Below are 21410 nucleotides of genomic sequence, written 5' to 3' on the forward strand. Positions count from 1 at the left end.
ACACACACACCCATTGTTTATATATTTATATATACACACACACCCACGTAACCACTTCCCAAATTAAGAAGTAGAACATTCCAACACCCAGGAGAGTTTCCATGTTAGTCCCCCCCCCACCCCCCACCCCAGTGACACCTCCCATTCTTTCCCTCCTCAGGCAGCTCTGAGATGATGACCTGTCCATTCTCCCTTCAAGCCATTTCTGATCATTCCTTTCCTCCGTTCCTCTTCTGAGACCTTTCTTAATAACTCTAACTCTCCTGAGTAGGACAACCTATCACCAAACCAGAGGTCTCCAAAGTAGGGGACACGCAACCCAGTGGAACGCAAGACGAGCCCTGCAATTCCACTCCTAGGTACATGCCTGAAAGCACTGAGAACAGGGACTCAGACAAGTGCGTGTACACGCATGCTCACAGAAGCACTATGCATAACAGCCAAAAGATGGAAACAGCCAAATATCCATCCACGAATGAATAAACAAATTGTGGTATATACCTACATATTCAGCCATAAAAAGGAACGAAGTTCTGACACGTGGAACCACATGGATGAACCTTGAAAACATTATGCTAAGTGAAAGAAGCCAGACACAAAAGGTCACACATTGTGTGATTCCATTTATATGAACTATCCAGAAGAGATAAATCCATGATGATAGAACATATATCGGTGGGTACCAGGGGCTGGGATGGGGAGAAACTGCTTAATGGGTAAAGGGCTTTACTTTGGAGTGATGGAAATGATTTGGAACTAGAGGAAGTGGTTGCACAACATTGTGAAAGTACTAAATGCCACTGAATTGTTCACTTTAAAATGATCTATTTCATGTTATGTGAATTTCACCTCAAAAAATTATTTTTCAAAAAATGAAGTGGCCACTCTTACTGATGATCTGAGGTTTGAATAAGGCACAGACTCCTTAAGTTTTCTCAGCTGTGAAGAGCTGGGCAAATACCAGCTGGGGGTGACAGAAGGAAGCAACGGCCTGGGGGTCAGCAAGTGTGGCTTTGAGGCTCTGCCCTAAGTAGTAATGATATGACGACAAGAGACAGCTATAACAATTACAGCTAACACCTCTGTAAGGTTTAACATGAGTAGGCGCTGTCCCGAGTGCGTTACATCTTCAACTCACTAAGTCCTTACAACTCTAAGAGGTGGGTAACTGTCACATTTTCATCACAGATGAGGAAACTGGGGAACTGAGTGTGAAAGGACTTGTCTAAGTCACAGATGAGGAAAAGGCAGAGTCCACATTTGAACCTAGGCAGTGAGGCTCCAGGCACTGAAGCCTCAATCCCCAGGCTCTGCACTAAGTGATTTCCGTGTTTTATGCCATTTACTCCTGTGAGGTAGGTGTTATTGTTATTATTCCTATTTGTTTAAAAACCCCCTCATGGTCCCTCCATATTCAATGTCTTCCAGTCTTTCCCCTGCATTTATTTTCATGTTGGTCCACATGTTCCTGTCATGTCTCATCTTGCTTCATCTTCGTTTTTCTTTATACTGCACATATTACCACCTGAATTTATTATTTATACTTTCAGTCTCTCATCACTAGAAGGCAGGGCTTTTGATTATTGATTTCCCAATACACAACGTGTTTGATTATTGATTTCCCCATACACAGAACGTGTGGTACTTAATAGGCTCTCAAAACTTTAAATGAATGAATGTTGCACACAGTATTAGGTAGCTTTGTATGCCTGTGTTTGAGTAAATAAGATCATACCATACATGTTCTATTTTTTAAAAAAATCTTAATGTCTTGAATCTTTTTCTTAAATCAATACATAGATCTAGCTCATTCTTTTTAAAAGATGGATGATATCCAATACTGCGGAGGTAGCACCCCTTATTTAACCAGTTCCCTATTTAATTAATCCACATTTTCCCCAGTGTATCTCTAACGCAAATACCGCAATAAATATCTTAGCACATGGCTTTTTGTGGGTACGTGTACACATTTCTCTAGATAGTGCCTAGAAGTGGAACTGCCGAAAGGAAGGGTATACACATAAAAATGTCAACCAATAATGCCAAATTGCTCCCCTGATATCCATTCCTGCCGGTGCGGAAGGGCGGTACACAGCACGTTTTCATATACCTTGGACCAAACCTGATGTTATTAGTCTTTTTAACTTTTTGCCAACCTGATCGGGGAAAAGGAACCACCAATTTACAGATGAGGAAACTGAGGCTCAGAAAAGTTTAGACACTTTCCCACATGACCGCTAAGTGGCGGAGTGTGTCCGACTCCGGAAAGGACGTGCCAAAGCTGGACGCTGTCCTCTATGCTGCGCGCCCTCCGCGCCTGGTCATCCCCAGGCCTTGAAGCTGGCAGGCTGGCCTTCCTCCCCACTAAGCCTCAGACCCGCTCCGGGTGGCTGAAGGCCAACCTTCTCACGAGTCCCCGCCGCCCGGCCCCCGCCCGGCCCCCGCCCCACACCCTCCACGGCTCCGAAATGGCGACGGGCGAGAGCGCGAGGCCACGCCCCTTCCACAGGAGGCGCGGTCTGAGCTCAGGCCAGAGCGATGGATGCCCGAGCCAAGTTTGAAGTCGGTTGCCAGGCGGGCTCGCGCAGAAGCAGAGAGCCGGTGGCGCCGCAGGTCGGGAGGAGGAGCACCGAGTGGAGGGCTCGCCTGCTTTGGCCGCCTGAGAGTCTCTTCATCGCGGGCGCTGGGCCGCCATCTTAGATGGCGGCAGTAAGACGAGAGCGAGCGTGAGACGGGAAGGCCGCCCTGCCGCTCTCTTTGGGCCCCGAAGAGGGCCAGCTGGCCGGGCTTTAGGGCGTGTGCCCTGAGGCGCGGAGCGCGAGTGCAGCGATGCGGGGGCTGCCCGGGGCCCCGTCCCCTGGGCTGGGGACGCGCCGAATGTGACCGCCTCCCGCTCCCTCACCCGCCGCGGGGAGGAGGAGCGGATCAGACGCCGCAGCCGGACTACGGGACACGGAGGCGGCCCGGCTCCCTCAGGTAGGCGGCAGGGCTGGGTCCTGGATGCCGGGGGAGCCGGGCGGCGGGGCCGAAGGGGCCGGGTTCCCGGGCGGCCCAGACTGGACGGCGCTGACGGGGCAGCCCCGCGGCTGCCGGCGGAGGGCCCGGGCCAGGCCGCTGTCACCCGGGCGGCGCTGGGCGGGCGGGGGCCCCGGGGCCCGGTGTCATGGCCGGCGAGCCGAGTTCCCACATCCCCACTTAGATTTCCTTGTGCTTCGGGGAAACGTGCCTGCGCCACCCTTGTACCCGGTGCACCTTCCTCGTCTTTTGGCAAAGGGAAGATCCGCCCAGAGCTGCCCCGTTTCTGTGTTGTCACTCGGATGGGTTGATTCCTTTTTTTTTCTGGTCGCAGAATGGGGGACCCAGGCTTGCGTCTTCTCTCAGGGTCCGTCACTCAAGTGACACCCTTTTAGGGAAGACGAGAAGAGGAAATGGGTCAGTGCCCCGCCGCAAAGGCATAGGGGCCTCGCCTTGGGTTTCAGGACTCTGCGGGTTACTAATGAAAGGTTTGGGATGTTTGTACTGACGATTGGCCCCGGGATGCTTTGGAATGAAGATCCCGGGCTGTCTTTTGTGTGAAGTGAGAGCCGCCAGCACGCTTCAGTCCTGCAGCTGCAAAGGCTCTGCAGAGCTAGACGATGCCCAGAGAGAGGAGTTTGGACATCAGGAGAGGCGAGGCGGCTGTGTCCATTCATTGTTCTCTTTCCAGGGCTCTGGGTGTGCCCTCTGGTATTCATTCTTTGGTGGGAAGAATGATAGGATCTCCTGTGTCTCCTTGAGATGTGACTGGGTTCTAGGGTCACTTAATCTAAGTCGGGAGTGAATTCAGCGCACGTTCGTTGAGTACTGCTGCCTGCCTTGTCCTCTGGGCTGAGCCGAGGGACTCTGCCCGCCGCTTTCCCAAGGCGTGAAAACAATGCGCTGCGATAAGGATGGACTTACCAAGGGTTGTGGGAATTTGGAACAGCTAGCTTTGCCTGGGGGCGTTGAGGAAGCTCGTCCCCTGGAGCGGACTTTCGCGGTGAGCTTTGGACTGACGAGTAACTGCTCTCCAAGTGAGGAGGAGGGGAGAGCGTGCTAAACCGAGGGAACGGCTGGTTCAAAGCCATAGAGATATGCAGGAATTGGGATGAATTTGGGGAGCAGCAGATAGTCTGGGGTGCAGGAAGGAAGTGGTGAGAGACGAGGGTCTGAAAGAAAAGTTGGCTAGATTGTGAAGGATGTGTGTTGAAGATAGTGAACTAGTTGATTTCATTTGGATTATTTTAAATGAGTGTTGCTAATTCTTTTTTCTTGCTGATAACTAATTTTCCCCTTCTGATGATATTGAAGCTGATAGTAATTGAAAAGATTTTCTTTGTTAAACCCAGTTAAGAACATTCTTGATAAGTGCTTTATGTCATGTTTTGCGCTTACACAGTGGTGAAATAACTGAATTCATGTTCTAGGGATTCTTGCAAAAAGATTCTTCTAAAGTTGCTCACAAAATGTTGACTTTATAAATGTAGTTCATTCTACTAATAGTGCTTTTTAAGTGGCTGTTGACAATAAAACTAGGCTCCTCAGTCATATAGAAATTGGCAGATTAAAACATTTGAAAAAGTGTAGAATGCAAGTAGGTGTTTTTAGTTTAGTAAACGTATTTCATGTAATAAACTGTTTCTTTGGATCGATTTTGTGGATTCCAATTCTGTTATGAAGTCTTTAACTCTGTGAACATAATATTCCCAAAATAGCTGTATTGTTGTGATTAATGCTTATACTAAAGTGATTGTTATGCTATTAACAGACTTCAGCTAGCAGTTCCTAAATCTTTTTAGGATTGTGGTGATTATATACTACGGAAGGACCTTAAGATTCCTTTGGCTTGTTTTCGCCTTATCACTTCAAGGGCTAAGCGGTTTAAAATGCAACAGAAATGATTGAACGCTAGATACCCGGGAAAATAAACCTGTTACTGTTTCTGTTGTAAAAGCTAATTTTTTAGGTGTGTGGTGTTTGTGATTATAAGTTGTAGTGGAATTGCTTAGTCTCTTGAAACTGTTGTCAATACTTGGAACTATATGCCTTCAAAGTAGAAGGCTTGAGTGAAATACATTAGAACATATGTTATGGGGTTTGGTTTAGCAGAGGAAAACAGCGAGAAGCAGATTAAGCTGGTTATTTATGATGAAAAGATGAAATGGAGGATGGTTAAATGTTGAGTATTATATCACAACTACTCTAAACTAGTTGCTTTTAGTTTAAAATATGCTATTTGTGAAATTCAGAGTAGGTGGTTTGCTCTGAAGATTAAACAACTTCTTGGAAGTTAAATTTGACTTTTGTAGAAGCACTAGATTACTAAATGGGAAATATAATGAATAACTTCAGATTACTATTTCAAGTCGTCTATTACTAATAGATGTATGATTCTACTGCGTTTTAATTTCAGATGAAACTTTGTTAGTAACCTACTTCCTAAAAATAGAAAAGTGTTACATGAGGGAGTACTTTTGTTTGCATTTTAGGAACATAATAGGCCATACATAATACTCCTGGTCTTGGGAGGAGCTTGTTAGCCAAACAGCATGCCTTAGTGTTGACTTGCAGAAGAGAATTTTAAATATTGCCTTTGAAAGGCAGTGGACTAATGTGACAGTCGGGGGTTTATGAAACCACAAAATTGAGCTTTGACGTGAAGAGATTTTTTGTTTTTTGAATTGCAGAGATCATGGAAGTCGTTTCTTCCAAACAAATGACTATAGTTGCAAAATTGCTCACCTTGGCTAAATTAATTGGAAAATTAAGGAACACTGCGCTCATTTAGGATGAGGTTGTTTAGGATTTAAGTTATCTTTGTGTGTGTGTGTTTATGTTTGTGTGTGGATGGATAAGAATTCCTATTTGTGAGGACTGGCCCCCGGGCCGAGTGGTTAAGTTCGTAAGCTCTGCTTCGGCATCCCAGGGTTTGGCTGGTTCGGATCCTGGGTGCCGACATGGCCCCACTCATCAGGCCATGCTGAGGAGGCATCCCACGTAGCACAGCTAGAAGGACCCACAACTAAAATATGCAGCTGTGTATCGGGGCGGCTTTGGGGAGACAAAGGAAAAATAAAATCTTTAAAAAAAATTTATCTTTGCTAAACTGACTAGGTTCAAAATATAATAGATATTTGTGTTACAATTCAGTTAGTATTTCTAGTATAGGGCTAAACTACCTTGCCTATAATCCTCATGATAGTAATGGCTGGGTATTTTGTTCTTACCTTAAAATTGTGAGTAGAAATTCCTTGTTAGATATTAAAGTTTTCTTTAATTTTATAGTTGTTGAGTCATTCTGTTCCTCCATTTCTCCCAGAATACGTTTGTAGCTCTCAATGATTTTAGTAGTTAACTTCAGATCTATTAACCTTTATTCTAAAATTACTCCTAAAATCTCAGTTTAACCAAGGAAAATCTCAAGTGGGTGTTGTTTCTTTGTTATTGGTTTTGGCGCAGGGTAGCTGAAGTCTCTTTGGCAAATCACTCACAAAGTGTGTTAATTGCTTCACATTCCAGTCAGTGTACATAGTTTTTCTTGAGGAACACTTGACACATAGTTTTATTTTTAGACCAGATTCTAAGGGATTTTACTGGGTGGGGATTAGCAATCCTAAAACTTGTTTAGAATTTTAAAACTTTTGTGATTTAGAGATTGTTTACATTTTTGGTTAATGAATGGGAAGCAGCAGGCAATGACAAATCAGTATTTTAGAGGAACCCGGTATGTCTGATTGCATCTGAGAACCCTTGTTGACTATACTGGTGTCATCTTCCTCTTCTTTCTACCTGTTGGGTTTCATTTACTGTCATCCAGAGCTAGAGTAAATACATCTTTACTGTTTCAGTCAAGATATTCTCCTATTTATTTTCTTCCAACCTGCTATGGAGATGAAAAGTGGTCTGGTTTCTTTGAAGCTATGTAATACTAGGCATCATATTTGGACAAAGTACCTTTCTCTATCCATGTACATTTCTGATGGAAGAGTCGGACTAGTAAATATTTTCATTAGTGTATCTTTAGAATTATGAATTATCATTCTCTGGCTTTTTTTTTGTTTGTTTTTTTGAGGAAGATTAACCCTGAGCTAACATCTGCCACCAATCCTCTTTTTTGCTGAGAAAGGCTGGCCGTGGGCTAACATCCATGCCCATCTTCCTCTGCTTTATATGTGGGATGTCTGCCACAGCATGGCTTGACAAGCGGTGCATAGGTCCGCATCTGGGATCCAAACCAGCGAACCCCGGGCCACCAAACTGGAACATGTGAACTTAACCACTGTGCCCCGGGGCCGGCCCCTTAGTTTTCATTCTTAATTTGGGTATTTTGGAGGCATCCTTTTCACCCTCAGATAGCTATTAACATCTGTTGTTTACGTAAGTTCAGAATAGATGAAATTCTGAGTTTTCTCTGGAAGAACATGACTTGTTCTCTGTGGCACATCTTATAGGAAGCTCAGAGTTTCTGGGAGAGGCGTTTCCCTGGATCCAGGTAGATCATTCTGAAAGGTTCTCCCATTTGGATTTAAGAAAGTTTGTTTAGAATAGAAAAAGCTGGAAAGAATTCAAATGTCTGACGATGATAAAATGATCAAGTAAACTGTGGTACAGCCCCTTGATGAGGTACTCTGCTTTTCATTAGATATGGCATATATGAACCATTTATGACATGGAAAATGCCAAACACAAAATTATGTATCTGGAATGATTACAGTTGTATTAAAAAGTACTTAATACAGTGGAATATTATTCAGTAATAAAAAGAGTTGATTACTGATACATTCTCCAACATATATAAACCTTGCAAACGTTGTTAAATGAAAGAAGCCTGTCAGGAAAGACCACTTTTTTGTTGTATGATTCCATTTATATGAAATGTCCAGAATAGGCAGATCCACTGAGACAGAAAGTAGATCAGTGGTTGCGAGGAGCTGGAGAGAGTAGGGAGTGGGCAGTGACTGGGATAGGGCTTCCTTTTTTGGGGTGATGAAAATAATCTAAAATTGGTTGTGGAGATGGATGCACAACTCTGTGAATATAATAAAAGCCAGTGAATTGTATGGTGTGTGAACTATATCTCAAGCTGTTAAAAAAAACCCCTCAAAACCTACACATAGGAAGAAAACACATGTAGATGTTAACAGTGATTGTTAAACAGTAGAAATTAGGATAATGTTCGTCTTTATACTTTCTGTATTCTCTGAATATATTGCTTTTATAATAGAAAAATACATTTAATAAAGTTTAATTCTTTTCATGGTATGGGCCCCTTACGTCACTGCAAACATTCCGTCACTGTCAGATTACATTGACACCTATATTTTTGAGCTTCTTTCGGCTGTTTTCTATTTCTTCCAGGTTAGTTCAGGCTTTTATTATTTTTGCCTTGATTGTTGTTAGACCCTCTGAATTGAATTCCTTTCTAAAATTTCTTATACTAGTGCATTTCTTCACATTCCCGCCAGATTCATTTTCTTAATGTATAGATTCTTAAAAATTAAATTTTATTAATTTTTTGAATACAGTCACATGCCTCCAAATTCAAAGGATACAGAAAGTTATGCTGTGCAGAGTAAGTCTACATTCCACTTTGTTCACCAGCTACCCACCTTTCTTTCATGGAGGGAAATATGTTCTGGGATTTTAGGTATCCTATTTTGTGATGATACAAGAATATTCAAGTGTATTGTGGTGGGCTTACTTCCTTGCACAAATCTAAGAATCTCCATTGGCTGTCCAGACCAAGCATATAGTTCTGGCTTCTATGTCTTGCTAATATGAACTCCTCATACTATTTTTAGTGGAATTCAGAAGCCGTTGTTTTTAGCACTTAAATAGGTGCAGGCTACTGCAGGGTAAATAAGGCCAGTTCCTGCCTTCAGTGACCTTATCTAATGAGAGAGATTGACATGATGTCCTCACTTTTATCTGTTCCTCTTTTAAGAGCCCTTTTGAATACCATCTTCTAAATATTTTCTGATCTTTTTCTCTTCTCATTTTTATGTTTTCTTTCTTGAGTCCCGCCTTAAAATCGTTTGCATTTATTTTTCTTAGATGTCTTACATCTCTGGCTAGACTTAAACTCCTTAAAGGTGGGGTGTGTCTTACTCTTGTTTATAAATCTCCAATTCTTAAAACTTTGTCTTCATTATGTAACAAACATTAGTTGAATGAGTGGAGATTCAGAGGTTAATCACCTGTAGATTTAGTTCCTTCCTACCGCCCTTCACACCACACACACAAATGCTTACAGTTAAGAGGATATACTCACTAAACTCAGAACTTTGTAGTTTAGGACATGTGTTGAAGGAGTTACCCTGCTTAGCTTCCCTGTCTATTGGGCATTATCTGGAGAGTGCTCTGGGTTCTCACTGCCAGCTCCTTGAGGACATTTGCCTGCTTCAGCAGCTCACTGATTGGCTCAAGTTGCTCTTGCCGTGCTGGCTATTTCTTTGCGCATTCATAGGTTTTATATACATGGAAGAAAGTTTTAAACAGAGAGCATGAGAGGATAAATGATTCTCTTCTACCTTCCTTGACCTTAGTCTGGACTGGAATTAGATAATTGTGAATTGTGAGAGTAGAATTCATGGCCTTCATGACTAGAATTTATCTAGCTGTCTAACAATGCAAAATGGGCCCCTTAGGCTTTTTTTGGAGGGGGGAGGGTAAACTATATATAACATAAAATTTACCATTTTAACCATATTTAAGTATACTGTTCAGTGGCATTAAGTATATTCACCACATTGTGCAACCATCACCACTAATCTATTTCTATAATTTTTTCGTCATCTCAAACAGAACCCTGCATCCGTTAAACAATAACTTCCCGTTCCTTCCTATCCCCAGCCTCTGACAAACTCTCTTCTACTTTCTTTCTGTGAATTTGCCTAATCCAAGTATCTCATATAAGGGGAATCATACAGTATTTGTAATTTTGTGTCAGGTTTATTTCACTTAGTGTGTTTTCAGGGTTCGTCCATATTGTATCATGTATCAGAATTTCATTCTTTTTTATGGCTGAATAATGTTTCATTGTATATGTGTATAATTGTGTGTATGTGTATATCTATAAAATATTTTTTAATTCATTCATCTGTTGATAGACTCTTGGGTTGTTTCCACCTTTTGGCTGTTGTGAATAATGTTGCTTTGCACATTGGTTTACAAGTATCTCGTTGAGGCTCTGCTTTCCTTTCTTTTGAATATATGTGTAGGAGTGGAATTGCTGGATTATATGGTAGTTCTGTTTACCTTTTTGAGGAATCGCCAAACTGTTTTCCACAGCACCTGCACTGTTTTACATTCCCACCAGCAGTGCATGAGGGTTCCAGTTTCTCTGTGTCCTTGCCAACATTTGTTATTTTCCGCTTTTTGATAATAACTGTCCTAATGGATGTGAAATGGCCCTAGGCTTTTTTCTTACTGCTAATTAGATCTAATGGGCACACCAGAAGCTTAGAAGTTGACTGTATTTGCATCTGATGGACTTTTTTCTCCCTTATAAGCGTATTTGTAATCTTCTTCAAGGAGATAATTAATTACACAATTGGTGACTCATCTTTTTTGAAAAAAGGTTTTTGATAAGCTAGTACATGTAGTTGTAGTTACCTTCTTTATACTAGCCTCATACCCTTTTAATCTAAAATGTCTTCAGTCAACCAGTGAAAGATGATTTCAGTTAATCCTGGGTGATAAGACATATTAAATGAAAAAGTAGGGTACGATAATATGTACAAGAAGATCCTGTTTTTATAAAGAAAAATATTTACAAGTATGTATTTCTGCATAGAAAAGACTAGATAGATGTGTCTGTCCATGAATGTTGACAAGGGCCATCTGTAGGCTTTTATTTTTTATGTTTTTCCATATTTTTTAGTACCCCTCCTGTGAATATGTATTCTGTAATCAATCAGCCTATCTTTTAAAAAACATTAATAGATCGGGAAATATAAATTATTGCAAAAACCCTCTCTATGTATGTGTGTATGACATCTGTATGGGATTATAAGCATGGAGAAAAACATCAAATGTTGTTAACATAGGTTACTTGGTGGGGTTAGACAGGGCAAGAAAGGAAAGGGTAAAGCAAAGAAGGGGTGAAAGAAAAAAAAGTCCACTAACTTGTATATCGTTTAGGTGCTATAGGAAAAAAAATATGTAATAGGGTAAAAATTTTAGAGGGTAGTGAGGATGGGGAGGTGGTGTTGTTTATAATGCGTGTGTTTGTAGAGTTGTTAAATATGAAAACATAAAATAAAAGGAAATCAAAGTTGTATAAAAAGTAAAAAAGGCTGTACTCTTCATCATCAGGCTCATTTTGTTTCTTTCCAGATCTTTCCTCTGCTATCATTCTCTGGATACACTTTGGCTTTTGTTTTACCTCTGCATTTATGTATTGAAATGCTACCTCTTCAAGTTCAGATACTACAGTGAAATCATCCTTTATTGTCCACCTCTTCCTCAACTCAAGCTAGAAGTGACCTTTCCACCCTCTGAATTTTTATAGCAGTTTTCTTGTCGTCACCCCCCCACCCCGCCAAAAAAGGGCTGCCACATTTTGTAGGGCTGCTTGTTATCCTGAAAGCTCTTAGCACAATACCTAGCACACCTAGCACGTAGTCAGTCTTTGGTAAGTGATGATGATTTTTTCTTCTACTTTAAAAGCTTCTGGAAGGCAAGGGCCATCTATGTCTTTCTGAACTTGATATTCTTCAAAGCAGCTACCAGTGGAAAGTAGATTCTTAGAAATTGTTGAATTAATAGTGCTCTTTATTCTTCTTTTCCTCTGAGTTCTATGCCAGTTTGTAGTATGAGAAGCATTCTCGTTCTTTAGATTATATATCAGTATTTTTATGTGGTAGATGATGATTAAATATCTCTGAAAAAAGGCTAAGATAAATGTTGTAATTATATCTTTTCTCCATTAATATTTTTTCAGCAAATATTTGAGCACCTAATTTTGTGCAGTGTGCTATACTGGATGATGGAACATAGCAAGATGTAGGAAATATATATACTTCTTTTCCTTAAAGCATTCATATTTTGTTGTCTAATTACATAGATTACAGTTTCATGTCTTGTTTTGTTTTTTTAATCCTATGGTGAAGTATCTGGGGATAATTTAGAGCTTTAATAAATTAATGATCTAGTTTACAGGGAAAACTTCTGCACGTCTTTGTTTTAAGAAAATTATTCTTGAAAAGTTGATTTAAAATATTTTCTGAAAAACAAATGGTACTATCAGTTTTACAGGTGCCTTATTGTAATTCTTATAAGGTCTTAAAGCATGAAAGGTCTTACCTTTGGGGGCACCACTAAAGACTAGGGAATCTTTCTGTGTGAAAGCCTTTGACTCCAGAAGGAATTATAGGAGAGATGGCTGAATCAGACGATTACTTCTTGAAATTACTTTGGCAAGTTGTAAACATGGAGGAATACTTCCTATCTTAAGGATAATTCCCAGTGTCTGCCCAAATGGGAGACACCAGTGTGCAGAATAGTGGATTCACTTATTTTATATTTCATGTCTTTATTTTTGAGGAAGGCTAATGCTATTTTTTAATTTTATTAAGTTTTTTTTTTTGAGGAAGATTAGCCCCTGAGCTAACTGCTGCCAATCCTCCTCTTTTTGCTGAGGAAGACTTGTCCTGAGCTAACATCCATGCCCATCTTCCTCTACTTTATGTCTCGCCCACCACAGCATGGCTTGATGAGTGGTGCCATGTCCCCACCTGGGATCCGAACCGGCGAACCCTGGGCTGCCGAAGTGGAACGTGTGCACTTAACCGCTGTGCCACCCAGCCGGCCCCAAGTGCTATTTTTTAAATCACTTGTTGCTTATGCAAGATTTACTACTAAAATTCATGCCTTTTATGTGGAACAGAAGTTAGTGGTACAAGTTTAAGTCATTGCTTCCAGCTATTAACTTAGCAGGATTGAAATATCTGGGTCATTTTTGTTTCCCCTTCTTCCTCTTTCACTGTGTAGCCATTTTTTCCCTATTATTACCTGGCCATCAGAATGATCATCCCTAAACCATATTTTATTTGTGCATTGTATATTTTGGTACTTGTGTTAATGGTATACTTTGTAAATGGGTTGTTCATTTTAAAATTAGCAGTTGCTGCCTAAGTGAAGAAACAATGACTGATTTAGAGATGAAAAGTGAAACTTGGGTTAAAAAGTTCGGACAAAGAGACTTAAAATGAAAATGATGAAAAACTAATTTGTGGCAAGAGTTAAAAATGAAACTGGCTCCAGACGTCTTTCCCTGTGGAACTAATTGTTTTAACATAATTGTTTTGAACTAGCTGATTTTCGCTTTATTTTAAAATTAATTAGCCTTTGAAAAGTTAGGATCTTTTCTACTGGGTCAGCTCCTGCTTGCTAACTTTGAGAAGGTTAGAGTGTCACATTTCTTCATGTGCTTTTGTGCTGGCTAGTCATCTGATGAAGTTACCAGTTTGTGGTCAGAAATTGAGAAAGAGGAGTGAGGAAATTAAAAAAAAATTGACACACACACCATCTTGCAGTGCATCAGGGTGCCCTTTTGAACTGGTTGGGAAACTGTAGCCTTTCCAAACTAGACATAGTATTGTTTCCTAGCTTGGATGAGATGACATTTGATTTTTAAGTGTTTGAGCATCTGTTCAGCAGAAACTTTCATGTGTGAGGGTGGTTTTTTCCAGTGTTGTAACCATTCAAATTAAAAAGTGAACAAAACACTTATTCTCTAAAGGAAGCTTGGGGAAATCTTGAAAAATTGATCACCCAGATAAGTGGGTGATCAATGGGTCTCAGATGGAGCAAGGCTGGACTGAAGAAAGGAATGAACTTAAAGGAGGAATGAATAGTGAAGTCACAGTAAAATATGAGCATTCAGGGCCTGCCCGGTGGCGCAGTAGTTAAGTTCACAGGTTCTGCTTCTGTGGCCTGGGGTTCGCTGGTTCAGATCCTGGATGTGGACCTGTGCACCGTTTGTCAAGCCATGCCATGGCAGACGTCCCACATATAAAGTAGAGGAAGATGGGCACGGATGTTAGCTCAGGGCTAGTCTTCCTCAGCAAAAAGAGGAGGATTGGTGGCAGATGTTAGCTCAGGGCTAATCTTCCTCAAAAAATAAAAAATGTTTTAAAAAAATATGAGCATTCAACTATGTTTTTGCTCTGCCAAAAAAAATGTATTTTTTAATAGTGCAGGCTATTTTAACCACCATCCGTTTTACTGAGTATATGTTCTTGTGAGATTTTAATTGCGCTTGAAGAAAGTGAATCTACTCTTTCATCATTCTCAATTCTCATAAGCCTTATGGTTTGGCCATCTCACAGTTGACTGTGATTCTTTTGTCTAAAGAAAAATTTTTTTAAAAAGATGATCCCTAAAGATAATACTTTTTACCTTTATTGAGTGACTACTTACCTGCCAGGTTCTTTTATGAGTTTACTTAATTCATTTAATCTTCTCAACAACCTTGTGATATATAGGTACATTATGATCCTTATTTTGAAGAAGAAACAGGAAGAGAGATGAAGTAAATACCGTAAATAACAGGCCATCTACTTACTGAGAGATTAAAGGGATTTTCTAGAATAATTTTGACTCTATCCTATCTTCGTCTTAAAATTTAACTCCTAGGTGTGATACAAACTTAATTTTTTTTAGGTTTCTGGGAACACCCTCTGCTTTATAATTTTCTTTATGACCCATAATAGTTCCATTTTCTTCTTATAGGCCTTATATGATTAACCCCACCTAATCTCTGTATTACTTCTTCAAGTCAGTTATAAAATGATTGAGGGCAGGGATCAAGTCCTAAACTAATTTACCTCTTTGAGTACTCATTTTTCGTAGGGCCCTCAGAGATACCCGTTTTGAAGAGTTGTCTTTCCTAAGCTTTTGTTGACCTGAGTAGAAATACTTGTTCCTGTTACTTTTTTTTCCTGCAAGATCATAATGAAGCATTTTGCTATTACTTTATGTGAAAACATTTCTTCAAATCTTAAATATTTAGGGATTTAGTTTAAAAGAACACTTTGAGAAATATTCTTCTTTCCAAAATATGTTTTCCTTCACCACTAATCTATATTTCATAAACTTCTAGGAAACTTCTATCACTTACGTATGTATGAAATGTACCCAGTTTATGAAGGCGCTTTGGGTGAGATTGTGGGCTCACTCTGAAGCCTTTAACATAAACCTTGGGGTGATTAGGGGTACCCACCTAATGTTTTGTCTTAAACATTTGCTATTTAATGGAGGGACTTTCCCTCCTTGGAAAGTTTTCTCTGCTAATTTTGCCAATTCTTATGAGAGACTTTAAGATGCTTAGAATTTTATATGATTGGTAATACTCTGAAAAGTGAGCTTAAGTGGAAAGATTACTAAAATGGCTGTATTGGCTTTTGTAATTTTAAAGCTTCATTATACAATTAAGTAATCAAAACTGAGTAGACATAAGTCTTTGGAATATTGTTCTGATCAGAATGACTATTGGAGTCATTACAAATTGTGTACTTAGTTTCTCATTGCTGCCATTTCTCCTCTATATGCTCAATCTATTTTCTGATTTATGAGAAAGATAACTTAGTGTTAGAGTATTTTAATAGGTTAACTGATTAAAATATAAACTGACATATACTTCAAATAAAATTGCACACAATGTATAGTTAATAGAGCTACTTTTACCTGTATTTTACTTAAAGAACAGTGAAATAGGACATGTTACGTTTTAAGCATTAAGCTATAAGTCGCTGTAAGTTGTATATGGCATTTGGTTTATTTTCTCTTCTCTTTGATATTAAGTCTTGTTTTATTTCTCCTATTCTGGAAAAATAAAAATAAGAAACTTTTTGAGGAAGTGATTAATCCAGGGAGAGAGAGACGTATTTTCCAAAAAGTTGCACTAGTTAATTTTAGGTAATTTAGGAGTGTGTTGATGAAATTCATGGGTTCCAAGTTGTAGACTAATGAGTAAAGCATCTAGAATTGCCCCATACAGGCTCTGCAGAGGATCTCTGGGAATATGTAAAGAGCAAATGAATAAGATAGTATATAGCCAGTGTTATTCTCCCAAGTAATGTGAGAGCTAAACAAGGTCTTCCACAGTTGATCTGTACTTTGAAACATTTTGGAGCATAGTAACATGAGCTTAAGGTAGGCCTTGAACTCAGAAAAACCCAGGCTGGAGATTTAAGGGCTGTACAGAAGAGTGATTTTTGTGACCAGTAGAACCATCGTTGCTTGTTTAACGAATGGTAATAGATAACATTTGCTATCTCAGGCTAACACTGTATGCTTCCCATATATTATTTAATCTTCACATGTTATAAAACATGCCAAGTAGAGGAGAAGGAATACAAGTAAATCTTAAATTTAAATGTCAGTAAGTGAAAGGCTGTTTAAATATACAGGCACCTTGAGGTACTCACGTCGTTTATACCAGATGTAGACATTTAAAGCTGTTGCTGCCGGTTCCTCCTCTCTGCTTTTAAACCAAAGAGAAACCCAGAGCAGAGCAGCTAGAGCAGCTAGATAGCACAGCAGGATTTTAACTGTAGGGCAGTACTGAGGTTATTTTGATGTATAGGAATTCTTTGGTACTGACTAATATTCAGAATTCATGAGTCATGCTTTGTAGTTCAGCAGTCTTTTAATTACCTGGAGATTTTATTCTATCTAATTGGTATTACCACCGCTGAGGAGAAAATTTAGGAATGAAGATAAAAAAGAATGACTGAAAAGAAATTTGTAGAATCTTCATTGTATTTGTCTTAAATCCTTACCCTGCTGCAGATTGAGTTATCTTTCTGGATGAAAGATTATATTTTTGATACACCCTCTATTCTATATTATTCAATAGATAAGAAGAAAGGCCAAGTGAGAAAAAAACATTAGGAATACAACTGCTCAAAGATTATGAATTTAAACTAAATCATGTATTATTTAGAAATGAAGTAAAAATGCTTTTTTTGTGTGAGGAAGATTGGGCCTGAGCTAACATCCATGCCAGTCTTCCTCTGCTTTGTATATGGGACGCTGCCACAACATGGCTTGATGAGCTGTGCGTAGGTCTGCGCCTGGGATCCGAACCTGCAAACCTCCGGGCTGCCAAATCGCGGAGTGTGTGAACTTAAGCACTACGCCCCGGGCCAGCTCCTAAAAATCCCTTAAATATGAAGAGATTTAAATTATGACATATAAGATATGGTATATCTTTTCCTTTCCTTCCCATACAGGTCTGATGCAATACTTATAAACAGTATTTATTTCAAAGTAGTATAATAGTAACAACATTAAATACTTATTTTTTGTTTTTTAAATCAGTATGTTATAATGGAACTGTAATTTAGAGTCTTAGGATCTGAATTTTTTGTTTTGCTTCTCTTAAATTGTCACTAAACCTTTTGAACTTCACATTTTCTTCCTCTAAAAAAGAGGTAGGAATAGTACTCTGCTTTAGCCTGATTAATTCTAACAGTCCTGTGAGATAATGGAGAGGAGAGCTGAATAAACTATAAAGTTCTGTAAATTTCTAAGTTCTCTTGACTGAAGTAAACTTTCTGCAATCAATCTTAACCACATAGACTGCATTGCTGCATTCTCAGAAACTAGGTTTTAGGTAGATTGTCTAAGAATCTCTTAAAACCTCATTCTACACCAAAGTACTGGCTACCTTGGGTATTTTTGCTTTACCACTTTAATATTTTTAAGTGAAATATAAGATAGTATCTGAAGAAAAACTCAAAAATGAGTTTTTCAGAGTGTCTGATTATGAATAGTGATTTGCTCAGGCATCTTGGAAGAAAATTTAAAATGTCTGTGTGTGAAGTATTTACCTTGTTTGGTGTTTGTGCGGGGTTTCTCTGCTCAGAAAGGACAATAGTAAGATTTGACTGCTTGGCTGATTTGAGTAGGAAGAGAGTGAAACAAAGTCAACCTTAACCCCAAGTTTGCCAACTGCTTCTTGACCTTTTTAGGCAGAAGTTTTAGAACTTTTTGGTTCTTGTACACTGAACTCCTGAAAAGCTTCTTGGTTTAATCAGGATTGCTATAATTGGTTTTTCTTACCATGGTGCAAAGGAATCTAACCCCATCTTTCAGGAGAGGAGCTGTGACAAGAGAATTGATGAGAAATGTTGTGTGAGTGCTCCAGTGTGGTCTGTGTCTCCAGAAGTTGGTGAAGGAGCATTTCTAGTCAAACATTTATGCCTCAGATTAGGCTTTAAGATGGGATTTGCACCTTAAAGCATAGGACTCAAATAGCTTAAAATTATACCCTAAGTACTGGTAGTTACATTTTCATAATTGTAGTCTTATCAGATTTGACTTGTCCTGAGGCTACTTAATAGTACTTTGTGTGTGTGTGCTCCTCCCTAATATTCTTGCACCTTAAACATAGTCTTGCTTTCAAAACATTTTTTATAGCATCTTGTAAACTCAAAAAGCAAAAAACAACGAGACCCTCCCAGGGTTTTTGGAAAGTTTTTGTTTCCTAACTTACATTTTGTTAATCTGGCACTATTTATTTATTTTTAGAAATGCCTCAAAATGCAGCCTTTCACTGAAATTATTGCTAGAGCTAGGCCACAGGGTAAGAAAGCTGAAATGAATGTGTTACGTTTAAAAAGCCTGTGTTGCAACCCAATTTTCTCCTGGATTATGAGAGTCAGAATAAATTATACAAGTGTCCTTTGTAAGATCACTTGTCAACAGCTTATTAGGAATTATGCTAGGAAATAACTTGATTTCTTTAAAAATTTTAAACAAGTCAGTTTTCACATAGCATGGCCCCTGTATTTACTACCCTCTTACTTTGTTTGATCCTTAACATGTTTGCGTATCCAAGAGTGTTCCTACCTGCTATAGCCGGTTTCTCAGCCACACAGTGCTTTGTGTGGATTGGGGCATGAGGACTGGACACAGTTCTCAGAACTCTGCAGACTCTCTGGCAATACGGTACAGCCTTTTGCCTTAGCCAACAGAATGTTTGTAACTTCTCTGCTGATGCCTGGGGGTTGAGTGGTAGGTACCAGTGCTCTTATGGGCCATTTGATTTGTTGCCTGAGAATGGAAGTGCAGTATTATGGAAAGGACTTCTACCTTGCCTTACCAGTGTTTAGATTTAAAAATATAATTAATCTTCTTTCTTGAAAGTGTAAGGAGATGAAAACCACTGGCCTCCTGCTTCTATTCCTCTCTTTTTTCAGAGCTTTCCACTTGGTGTATAGCAGAAAATACATTGGCTGTACTGGTGCATGTTGTTCATGGAAACCCTCAGGAATGTATTCCTGATTTTAAAAATATGAATTTACTGTAAAAGTTGTTTTTCTTAACACTGCTGTATTTTTGAATTATTCAAGAAGGAGTTTGAGAAAGTTATGTTGAACCATAGAAGTCAGCTAATTAGCTGTGGCCTATAAAACTTGTTGACCTTCAACAGTCCCTTGTTTTTATTCATTGAGAACTTGGCTTCATCTTTTTACTAAAATGAAGAATTATTCTTAGGGCTACAACATTGTGCCCTATGGTATTTGGCCCATAGCAAATACAGAGAAAATAGTGACTGCTGTGTGATTATAGAATCATTTGTAAACATGATGTGAAAATGTTAGCAGATTTTAGTTTTCGCATGTTCTGGAAATTGCTGGAAACAGTAACAAAATTTTGTTTGTTTTTCTCCTTAATTTTACTGAATGTCTGGTTTTATATTTGACAACTTATGTATATGAAGAATAATTATTTTTTTTTTTTGAGGAAGATTAGCCCTGAGCTAACATCTGCTGCCAATCCTCCTCTTTTTGCTGAGGAAGACTGGCCCTGAGTGAACATCGGTGCCCATCTTCCTCTACTTTATATGTGGGACGCCTGCCACAGCCTGGCTTGCCAAGCAGTGCTGTGTCTGCACCCGGGATCTGAACCGGTGAACCCCGGGCCACCGAAGGGAAATGTGCACACTTAAGTGCTGCACCACCAGGCCAGCCCCTATGAAGAATATTTTAAATTAACATAGAAGAATCTAAACTATAACTAGCATTATTTGGTTATGCTTAGGAAAGCATTCTTGTTTTGCAACAGGTACCCAAAAGATTTGAGAATCATTGTATTTCCTTTAAACTGAACTATTTCCCCTCAAATCTAAAATCATTCTCTTTCTACACATTCTTTTGCATTCTACATGATCTTATGCATGTTTAAAAATACCTTTCTTTAGTAGGGGCACTGTGGTTTAAAACCACTTTGTATTTTCAGCAGTGTATATTTAGGACAAATTGGATACGTGTGTAGGTGGAAAATGTTTACAGTTTAGTGTGACCGAGCAGGTGAACAAGAATGATGCTTGGCTTTATTTTTAAATGAGAACAACTATGAAGGGAAATGCTAAACAATACTAGTAAATCCAACTTTGGAAATAACTCCAGCCTAGTAGAATTCCATAATGGCTTCAGTTGGGTATCATCAGCTGGTTTTTGTCTGTTTGGGATCTGTCTGATGATCTGTTATAGGACGTTAGCTGACTACCAGTCAGTAATTCTATTGTGCTGATTCTGCAGTTGTAGAATTTCACACTTGTCAGTGTTCTAGTTCTGGAGCGTAGTCCCTCAGCATAGTATGGCTCATAAATGACCGCACCGATGATTTCTGTTAGAACTCAGCACTCGTTGGACCCAGATGCCAGTGTTCGTTATTCATTCAGGAAGTGTCTTAGGGACTTACTGTTAAAGGTGATGGGGTTATAAGGGTGAAATGAACTTAGCTTCTTGGAGTGTGCTGTCTAGTGAGATAGGCAGACGGTAATCACTAAGTAGGCAGATGCTAGTATGATTTCAAAGTATTATATTAGATGGTGTAAAGTATTATGAAAAGAGTAAAGCTGAGTAAACAGAGAAGAATGATGAGGAGGGGCAAGGATACACTTGAACAGGATGGTCAAGGAGGTCCCCTTTGAGGAGTGACATTTGAGTGGAAACATGATTGGCAAGAAGTGAGCTAGCAGCAAGAAGGTCAGTATGACAGAAATAAAGTGAGAAAGAGAGACGATAAGGTAGAGAAGGGAGATAGGACCTGGGTCATCATGTAGGCCTTGTAGGTCATAGTTAAAGAATTTGGGTTTTGAGTGTGATGGGGAACTGATGAAGGATTTTGGCAGAGGAATAATGTGACTGGATTTGTGTTTTAAGATCAGTCTGTAGAGAATAGATTTAGAGGGATTGGGAGTGGACGTACTGACACTTGGAGTAATCTAGGCAAGAGATGATGGTGCTTTAGGTTAGATTGGTTGGGGTTAGGTTAAGGTTGTTGGATTTTTGAAGTAGGAACTCACAGGGCATGATGGATGAATAAATGTGGGTGAGGAAAAAAAGGAATCAAGGATAACATCCGGGTTACTT

At 39.4% G+C, this 21410-nt stretch overlaps 1 protein-coding gene across 3 annotated transcripts in view; it reads left to right on the plus strand.

Annotated features, from left to right (window-relative positions):
* The first annotated feature begins 2537 nt into the window (after nucleotides 1–2537).
* RAF1 (Raf-1 proto-oncogene, serine/threonine kinase) overlaps nucleotides 2538–21410 on the plus strand; it is a 65987-nt gene continuing 47114 nt past the window's right edge. The window contains exon 1 of one of the 3 annotated variants that reach the window (XM_014838399.3): nucleotides 2538–2976. The gene's annotated coding sequence lies outside the window, so the exon portion shown is untranslated. The remainder of the gene's footprint in view (nucleotides 2977–21410) is intronic. The other 2 variants (XM_070493804.1, XM_070493807.1) reach the window with 2 other exon arrangements.

Source organism: Equus asinus, chromosome 21, assembly GCF_041296235.1.
Source record: "Equus asinus isolate D_3611 breed Donkey chromosome 21, EquAss-T2T_v2, whole genome shotgun sequence".
Lineage (NCBI taxonomy): Eukaryota > Metazoa > Chordata > Mammalia > Perissodactyla > Equidae > Equus > Equus asinus.